This window comes from Humulus lupulus, chromosome 7 (assembly GCF_963169125.1).
Source record: "Humulus lupulus chromosome 7, drHumLupu1.1, whole genome shotgun sequence".
Taxonomy (NCBI): Eukaryota; Viridiplantae; Streptophyta; class Magnoliopsida; order Rosales; family Cannabaceae; genus Humulus; species Humulus lupulus.
In genome coordinates, this window is record NC_084799.1 from 48,470,638 (window position 1) to 48,479,545 (window position 8,908).

Below are 8,908 nucleotides of genomic sequence, written 5' to 3' on the forward strand. Positions count from 1 at the left end.
TGAAGATAAATCATATATTTTTATAAAAACTTGTGCTTAAATAGAATATCTAATTTGAATAAGTGATGGTTTGATTAATTTCTACTATTACTAGAACTTGGGAATCAATGTACTTTTAAATATTATTGAACTTATATTTTGTGGATTCTATTATCTTAATAATCTTTCTTTTACCATCTTGATTTATATTAATTTATGTTTATATATTGTCTTTAATTTCTTTATTATTAACTTTAATTTTATTTTTATTGTTACAAATTCTCATTAATCTTTGGAGCTAGGTTAGAATTTATTAATTTTGGTTTAAAATAGTTTTCTTTTCAATTTTAGACAACTCCTTTGGGTTCGACATTCTTGCTTACACGATCATTATTCTATATGAACGATTCGTGTGCTTGCGATATAAATATTTAAAACATACCCGTTTTGGGTCCATCAATATAATACGCATATAAATCCCATGATATTCGGGATTTAATAACAGATTACAACCAATCCCTTAGATATAGGGATTCTCAAACAGTAACTATGTTCACACTTGGCTATCAACCTCAAAGATTCGAATGCCTTCGAGATCGAATAACTATCACAAGCTCGCTACCTCGGTTTGCCTTGGTCTTAACAAGTAACTTTGTCGAGATCATCCCTTCGGAACTTAATGCCCGAGCTCGAACCATCTTGTCTGATGGTAAAAGATGAACCAGGAGATTTATACAAGTGTGAACCTTTGTCATTGTAGCTTCGAGCTCGACTTGTAACCTCGGAACACCTTCGAGACCACGTGACTCCGAGCTCATCAATTTCGACGTCGTCATTTTAATACTCAGCGAGGTCGTCCTTGACTTTCTCATTAATGCTGACTATATGATGAATATGCTTATTTCGAGCTTACACTTTACGAGCCTGACTTTCAAGATCAAAAGTTCCATTCTCGAAATTTGAGTGTAACATTTTGCCCCTCAAAAGTATCAGTTCGAATCCTATGAGAAGGAAACTTTTGAACCGCTACATCCAAAAACCGAGCCACCTACCACACTTGAGTGTGGACATGCGTCAGCCACAGATTAAACAGTTAGAGTACTCGAGTACTCTTTTCATCTTCCCACGTCTTTTAATATCCCTTTTTTGCCGCCAACACCATACTTATTCCCCATTGTTGGATCAGACCCCAAATCAAACCAACGACCCAGATTAGTCTAACCCTTGACATCCCCTGGGGTCTATAAATATGCCCACTTCGTCTTCTTCATTACACTTTTACTCTACAGAAATAACTCGCACCAGAGAAAGAAAAAAGAAAAACCAGAGATCTCTTTGCATGTTTTCCAAACCATTGAAACAATATACCTCAAACACACTCGACTCTGTGAATTCTTTCCTTCTACCAACAATCTAGTCGATAATTTGTGTAAGTTCACACTCTTCTCCCGTGCTTTTGATTTTCATATGTTGTTTATGTGTTTCTTCTGTACCATGTGCATATTTACTGGTTTTACAAGGATATTTGATCAATATTAGGCAAACCCATGATCCGAAATATTGTAATGTAATAAAACATCATGGTTTTACACCCAAATTCCTTAGTGCAGAAATGTAAAAATGGTGTTTCTCTGGTCAGGGAGAGGTTTCTCTGGTCGTGTAGCCTAAGTAATAAAGGTTTTTGATTTAGGATTTTAAATGTAGAACTCCCAAAAAGTACACATTTTTGGGTAACTGTTGGCTTTATCCCTGAAAATTCGGGATCCTTAAAACTGATATCCACTTCCCCATTCTTTCATGTGAGTACACGCTCGAAGCCCGAACTTTTTAATGGTTCGGGGCTCACCTCCGAACTCATCCTACCCTTTCGAGACTCTGATCTCGACTGAGGCATATTCATGATCTCGGAATTTCGAGCTCAAATCACCAAAAATATCTTTTCTGTGATTTTATTCATGCCTGGCCCTCACCTTTTTCTTTCTTGCTGGATGTCGCAGAATTCTAAGAATTGGTGGCGGTCAGAGCTCGCAATCCCCTACTCTCCATCAACTCCTAGCCCAGAATCCCCCTTAACTCGGAATCAGCACTTGATACGTGAACAAGAAGAAATCCAAGATCACTTCTGATGCCAGATTGACGAGGTCGAGGAGAAAAAAAGGAAAATACTCCGGGTCACAATCTACCCAGATTCGGACACCGAGATCAGTCTCGTCCCTCTTGATCCAAAACTCAGAGTCATCGTTGCTTTCGAGCTTGGTGTTATTTTGTTCTTGCTGATTGGAGATCCTTTGAACCGCCCTTCTACCTCACAAGCTACTTCAATTCTGACCTCAAGGGAGGAATTCTTCAAGGCCGAGCATTACTGGATCTCAGTCACAACCACGAGCAAGATATCCCATCTGCTAGCATATCATGGCTTGAATCTTTCGAGCGCTCTAATGTGTCGATCTGCGACCTCGAGCGAGTGGAGCCGCTTCACCCTGGGAGATGGCAATACCAACAACAAAGTCAAGCTCGCTGCATGGAGTCGCGAGCACATGAGGGCAGGGGCTCTGCTCCCCTTAAAATCCCACTTCAAGGATTTTCTTGACTTTGTTGGACTCGCTCCCTTCCAACTCCAAACCAATTCCTACAGGGTTCTCTCCGCCCTTAGATCATTATACCACAAGCAGAGGTGGGAAGGACCCTTACCTCGAGATTTTATATCTCTTTTGCCTCAAAGGCAACCCCTCTCAAGCTCGAGGAGGAGATGGTTTCTACTACCTCTCAAGCTATCCAAAGGAGAAGAATTTTTTTGAGGACATGCCAAACCATCCTCCGAACTTCAAGTTTGCATTCTTCTGGACTGATGGCCTCGCTCCTTCCAAGTTTTACTCCTTCCAACGCATTCGTAAGTTCCCTCAAACCTTTATTCCTTTCTTTTTCCCCAAATCGTAAAGCTCGGACTACTAATGTTAAACTATTTCTACAGCCAACAACCATCGTTCCACCCGCACTAACTCGATGGTGGAGCATAAGGCAGCTCTGCTCCAACTGCCTTATGGACAGCGATCTTTTTCATATCTTCTCCACGAAGAGCGACTTTCAGCATGCGACCTCTTGGAGGAAGGCCAATCGACCAATGACTCTGCCTACCGCAAATACTTCCGGTGAGATCACATGCCACTTCCTACTGACAAGCTTCCTCCCCGGAGGAGGTCTTCGAGCTCGCGGGCTCACCCCCTGCAGCTCACCGACACGACTGGCCTACCTCGGGAAACGAAGCTCAAGACGAAGCTTCGCCAAGCTTGGGTAGTGTAGGTAAACTAGTGCTTAGCTCTAAAATGTGGTCACCTTATTTACTTAAGTACAAACCCGACACCTTAATCCTCTTCCCAGATCCTAGGGATAATTTTTACGTTTGGTCTTGGGTAAATCATAGGGTGTATAGGTTTGATAGTTGGCTAGGCCTGTTTCAAACAATGTATAGTCTGAACGAGGTCTGGGATGGGGTCTCCATTCAATATGGGACCAATATATATAGGGACCTCTCGAGGCTAACCCCTACTTATAGAGAAGGGACTCCCTCAGCATCCTCGGAAGAGAGGGGAATTACCTGGTCGCCGAGCTCAAGCTCGATAGAGAGTACCAGTTAGGTTTCTTTTCTCCTTAATTTTGCTTCTTTTTGTGGCTTAGACTCGATTACTAAATTATAACTTGTATGTTTTGCAGACGACATGGACTCTGACCTGGATAATATGCTCAACCGTCCCTCGGGAGCCAAGGGAAGCAAGCGCCCAAGGGCGTCTCAAAGAGGAGGGCATCCCTCCAAAGCCCTGAAGAAAACTGAGGTGAATCCTCCAGTCTCAGCTGTTCCAGGTCCGAGCCAAGCTGTCGACCCTACATCCGAGGTCAGGGTCATTACTCAGGCTGAGTTTGTTGCGCCCGCGGACCCCTTGCCTCCTCTGGTCTCGTCCTCCCAACAACCTACTCCGGTCCCTAAGAAACCAGTCCCCATCTGGGAACGTCTTCCGTCGATCTCGACCCACATCCTCGAATATGTGCTCGATCCAGCCACGGGATCGCACGAAGTCCGTTTGGGTTCGGATGTCTTACCACGAGTCGGCCAAAGTCTCAACAACCTTGGCGCTCCCCAATGGCAGTTCCTTACCTCATGTCGTGACACAAACACCATATTCGACAAGGGCAGTGAGCTCTTAACCTCGGTAAGTCACTTTGCTTCGTAACGTTGCTTGTACAGACTTATCCTATATGTTAAATAACTCATTTTTTGTTTTTGTGTACAGGAATTTTCTTCGTTTGTTCAACATAGTTTTAAGTTGAACAACGAAGTTTTCGCGAGCTGGGCCTATGCTCAAGAGGCCAAAAACCTCCAGTTAAAGCTTGCAGATGAGCTCAAGGCTACGACGCTGAAGGTGTCCAAACTCGAATCGAGGTTGGGGGCTGCCCTGGAGTCCGCCCAGAAGGTGTCTGACCTCGAGTCAACAATGCCAGTGACTTTGAAAGAAGTCGAGGCCAAGAATTTTGAGATCAAGGAGAAGGACTCCAAAATCAAGGAACTTCAGGAGCTAAACGCCAAGCTGGAGGAAGACAAGAAGGCAACCTTCGAGATAATTGAAGATGAGAAGGCTCACCTTCTCGAGGAGTTCAAGACTAAGAAGGATCACGCCGTAGCATGGCGATGTACCGTATCTGGGTAAAAAATCCCAAGCTTGACACCAGTTTCTTGGACACCCTTGAGGCTGAGTTCGTTAAGAGGTGGTAGACTCGCCTCGATGAAGAGGAAGCCAGGGTTGAGGCCGAAGAGGCGGCGGGAGCGTCCGGAACTGCGGAGGGGGAGGTGCCTAGTTCGTGAAGGTGAGATCATGGGCTGCGTCCCATTATAATTATTGTATCTCATATATATATATATACTTTTTATATATGTGCCCTTAGGGTAAAGACAATTCACAGCTCGATTTAGAGCTATTTTTATTAAGTACTAACATTTAACCTTTATGCATACAGTTTCTGGCTCGAAAAATATTTTTATTCATTTGATTTTGTTTTTAGCTTCTTGCCTTAATATATGCTTTACATTTCTCGGTCAAAATATTTTGAGCATGTTATATTAAAGACTTGCTTTTATATTTGTTTATTCATACAAATACATCTATTGGATTTATGATCAAATTTCAATGCATTCATGCACAGTTTATCCAAAATATCCATGTTCAACTTCGTTAATGTCAAGGTCGAACCTTACTTTTACCATGTACTCGAAAGTACTTAATTGGCATGTAAGATTAGTAGTTTAGTTATATCTTGCTTTTCTAGTCACTTATTCTCATCCTCGAGTAGGTCCTCAAGGTTGTGAGGTCGAAACTAATTTTTGCAAAATTTTCCAACCTCGGAATTGACTTAGTTTGTAGTTGGTTTATTTTTTATTCCAACTTTTCTTACTTGTCGATTAGTTTTAGCTGGTTTGTTCCAAACTAATTTAGCTCGTGTTTGGTTTGTACTCCATACACTTATGAATTTTTACAATCTGGTTAAGTCCAAATAACTTTAGTTCGCGTGTTTGGTTATTATTCCATACACTCTTAGTTCGAGTTATACACTTATAAACTTTTATGACGGGTTAGGTCCAGACATCTATATTAGTTTGCGTGTATACTTAAAATTTCTTGTTAGGTTAATGATCCAGACATTTTTAGTCTATGTTATTTATTTTTTCAAACTTATGGTATGATTGTATACCACTGATGCCCCCTTAATATCCTATGAGTGCGACCATAGGTTATTGAATTAAGAGAGTTAGAAAAAAATACAACAATTAATAAAGAAATCAATTTTGAACAAAACTTAACATTTTATCAACAACAGTTAGAAAAATAAACAAGCTTCGTTACAACGAAAACATAATTCCTACATTATTGATAATAAGGTCGTAGATGCTCGCCATTCCAAGCTCGCGAAACCAACTCTCCATTCAAACTTGCCAATTTATACACCCTAGGTCGGATGATAGACTTGATCTGGTAAGGTCCTTCCTAGTTAGGTCCGAGTACCCCAACAGACGGATCTCATGTAGCTAAAAATAAACGTCTTAGTACCAGGTCTCCCAATTTGAATTTTTTATCTCGAACCCTTTTATTGAAGTACCTAGTAGCTCGTTGCTAGTATTCAGCATTTTTCAATTGAGCTTCATCTCGCCTTTCTTCAATGAGGTCTAGACTTTCCTCGACCTAGGATTGGTTTAAGGCCTAATTGTAGGCATGGGTCCGTATTGTGGGGATTTCTACTTCAATAGGTAACATGGCTTCACACCCATAAGCTAGGGAGAAGGGAGTATGCCACGCTGTGGTTCAATAAGCCCACAAAACTTAAGGTAATTCCTCGGGCCACCTTCCCTTTGCCTCTTCTAACCTTTTCTTTATGGATCTTTTTAGGGTCTTGTTGACTGCTTCGACCTGGCCATTGGACTGGGGATGGGCGATGGAGGATAAGCTTTTTATTATCCCATTTTTTTCGCAGAAATGGGTAAATAGGTCACTGTCGAACTGGGTTCCATTGTCTGACGCTATCTTTCTGGACATCCCATATCAGCAGATGATATTTTTTACAACAAAGTCTAAGAATTTTTTCGAGGTAATAGTGGCCAAGGGTTCAGCTTCGGTCCATTTCGTGAAATAATCGACCTCCACCACAGCGTACCTTACTCAACCTTTGCCAGTTGGTAATGAGCTTATGAGGTTGATCCCCCATACTACAAATGGCCATGGGGAGCTCAACATGGTGAGCTTGGTAGGTGGAGCTCCCGGAATTGAGGAAAATCGATGGCATTTATCACATCGTTTGACATATTCGAATGCGTCTTCCTTGACTGTGGGCCAAAAATATCCCTGTCTTATCACCTTTTTGGATAGACTATGCTCCCCAGTATGATCTCCACAAAACCCTTCATGAATCTCTTCCAAAATTTTCTTCGCCTCAGGTGGAGGTACACATCGGAGTAATGGCATAGAACACCCTCTTCGATACAATCTTCCTTCCACCACAATGTATCTCGGGATCTGATACATCAAATTTCGAGCCTCATTCCGATCTGCTGGGAGACTCCCAGTTTTGAGGGAGTCGACTATTGAGGTCATCTAGGTTTGTTGTGAGCCAATCATGCATACGTCCTCCTCGTCGGGCCTGCTGATACTCGGGGTCGATAGAAACTCTACCGGGACTAATTTCAATGTCTCAGCCTTGCTAGTTGTAGCAAGCCTGGCCAACGCGTCTACATTTGAATTTTGTTCTCGAGGGACTTGCTCTATGGCATAGAATTCGAACTGTCCGAGAGTAGCTTTTGCTTTCTCTAGGCACACGGCTATTTTTATGCCACGAGCGTGATATTTCCCTAAAACCTGGTTGACCACCAGTTGTGAGTCACTATATGTAACGACCCAAATCCGCTATTAAAGCTTAAGGGCCTTGATTAGCGTGCCAGGAGGGCATGATGGGATTTAGGTGTGATTTTAATGATTTAAATGCATGGTTATGATTTAAAGCATGTTGTATGCCCATTTGTTTATCTGAGATGCATGACTATGTATGTTAGTATGCATGTAGGCTCGGATCGTGTTTGAAGGGCATAATTGTAATTTTGGCTATGTTGGGCATAACTGCATTGCTATGCGATGATTGTTGAGGCCACAGTGGTATGTGGATGTATCTGTGCTTTGTGACTCGAGGCGATCCCAGTGAGCAGGCTAGCGGAAAGTGTTGACAGGAATTTATACCCAGCTCGGGGCGAGCCTGGGGGTATGAACAGGAATTCAGAGAAATAGATTGAGATTTATTTTGATGATGGGGGATAATTATTTGGTGATTTATCAGGTATTGGGAAGCAACGGGAAAATATTAGAGACACTTGAGGATTAGCGGGAATTGGGTGAATGACTAAAATGGCCCTACTTGAACAAAAGGATTTAGAATTTATAGGGAGGGCATTTTGGTCATTTGGCTTTTGGAGATAGGTTTTTTTTAGGCTTTATAGAGAGAGGGAATGCTGAAAGAAAAAGAAAAGAAAGAAGAAGGAAAGAAAGAAAAGAGAGAAAACAGGGGGGTTTTCTCAAGGAACGGTTTGTGCGTTCTTGCACCGTTCCTCTCCGTTTTTCTTGGGGAAAAGCTCGGTGGAGAGCTAGGATAGGCTGGGCATCAAGAATCTTAAGGTTATACTTGAAGATTTGGCAAGGATTAGCAAGAACACATCAATGTTTGAGGTAAGTTTTAGAGATTTTCGGTTTTAAGGGTTTTGATGGTTTGAGCTGTGTTTTGAGCTGGATTGATGGGAATCTCAGGGGATTTCTGGGCAAGCTTTGGGGGAGAGCAAGCTAAGGAGGCCTAGGGTTGATTCAAGGTCGAAATTTGCAGCAATGGTATGATTTCTAAGACTTTATCTTTGTGGTTTGCATAAATTTCTGGTTTAGGGTTGTTCATGGTAGATTTTGAGATTTGGGATAAATGATCTTGGGATTTGAGGATTTGGGATGCTTGGGATGAATGGAGAGTGTTCATAAGCTTGATTTTGAGTTTGGTAAAGATTTGGGGAAGTTTGGTTTGAGATTGGGTGAAAGAAATCGCAGAAATGCGATTTTGGGTTTTCTGGGCTGCAACTAGCGCTACAGCGCTAGTCAGTGGGCGCTGTAGCGCTAGTCCCTGTTTCTGGAGGGGTGTTTTGCTTGTAGCGCTACAGCGCCCTCTTTAGAGCGCTGTAGCGCTGCACTGTTCACAGAGGGGAATTTTTGAGTTTTGATGAGGGATTTTGACCTAGGGTTCGGGGCTTGTTTCCGCCACTTTGTTTTGGGGATTTGGGACTCCCCGGGGGCTCGGGATTGGTCCCGAGGCTAGGTATTCGGACTTGGGGTTCGGTGTTGACTTTGACCTATGTTTGTGCCTA